The following is a 1,491-nucleotide window of genomic DNA, read 5'->3' as shown; positions in this document are numbered from 1 at the left end:
AGGGCCGTGAGGCACAGCTCCCCGTCCCCCGGTGACCCTGCTAGGTCCACCTTCTTAGGGAAACCCTCTGCAGAGGAGCTGACAGAGCCAGGAACTTGTGAGTTGCGTGTGTCCACTCAGGCATCATTCATGCTTGTTCTGCAGGCAGTTCCTGTCAGAAGGAGGAGGCGCAGCAGGAGCGCCGGGGGGCGGAAGACGGTGCCTCAGTGCCTCTCTCCTTCTGACATTGTTAAAGAAAACACAACAAATTTATAAGTATGTAGATAATTACATGTAGATAATGTCCTCAAGTTCTGTATAACCACTTTTCCCTCTCTCTGTGTTTGTTTCTCGTTCGTCGTTGTGTGTGTGTTTGTGTGCATCTGTCTCTTTCAAACAGGTGCCGGTCCTCACCTCTGCAGTGCTGCCGTCTCCTGTAGCGCTGCATGGTTCTAAGCTAAGTTTCCTTTCCTTTTTCTGTTCTCTCAGATTTTGTCCTCAGGTTTGAAGTGTCTGTGTTGTGCAGCTGGTCTGGTCTGTCTCTAGACAGTTCAGGCTTCACCCACTAGTTAAATGGTGGAGGCTCACAGCGACATACTCAACACACAAGTTTCTGAACTCTGCATGAGGGTTTCTCCGACGAAGTGAGGGCCGTGAGGCACAGCTCCCCGTCCCCCGGTGACCCTGCTAGGTCCACCTTCTTAGGGAAACCCTCTGCAGAGGAGCTGACAGAGCCAGGAACTTGTGAGTTGCGTGTGTCCACTCAGGCATCATTCATGCTTGTTCTGCAGGCAGTTCCTGTCAGAAGGAGGAGGCGCAGCAGGAGCGCCGGGGGGCGGAAGACGGTGCCTCAGTGCCTCTCTCCTTCTGACATTGTTAAAGAAAACACAACAAATTTATAAGTATGTAGATAATTACATGTAGATAATGTCCTCAAGTTCTGTATAACCACTTTTCCCTCTCTCTGTGTTTGTTTCTCGTTCGTCGTTGTGTGTGTGTTTGTGTGCATCTGTCTCTTTCAAACAGGTGCCGGTCCTCACCTCTGCAGTGCTGCCGTCTCCTGTAGCGCTGCATGGTTCTAAGCTAAGTTTCCTTTCCTTTTTCTGTTCTCTCAGATTTTGTCCTCAGGTTTGAAGTGTCTGTGTTGTGCAGCTGGTCTGGTCTGTCTCTAGACAGTTCAGGCTTCACCCACTAGTTAAATGGTGGAGGCTCACAGCGACATACTCAACACACAAGTTTCTGAACTCTGCATGAGGGTTTCTCCGACGAAGTGAGGGCCGTGAGGCACAGCTCCCCGTCCCCCGGTGACCCTGCTAGGTCCACCTTCTTAGGGAAACCCTCTGCAGAGGAGCTGACAGAGCCAGGAACTTGTGAGTTGCGTGTGTCCACTCAGGCATCATTCATGCTTGTTCTGCAGGCAGTTCCTGTCAGAAGGAGGAGGCGCAGCAGGAGCGCCGGGGGGCGGAAGACGGTGCCTCAGTGCCTCTCTCCTTCTGACATTGTTAAAGAAAA

Source organism: Rhamphochromis longiceps, unplaced genomic scaffold, assembly GCF_057381845.1.
Source record: "Rhamphochromis longiceps isolate RC_006_pf unplaced genomic scaffold, R_longiceps_female_GT1.1 unmapped_scaffold_9, whole genome shotgun sequence".
Classification (NCBI taxonomy): Eukaryota; Metazoa; Chordata; class Actinopteri; order Cichliformes; family Cichlidae; genus Rhamphochromis; species Rhamphochromis longiceps.
The sequence above is the reverse complement of the archived record's forward strand: the minus strand, read 5'-3'. Positions refer to the sequence as shown.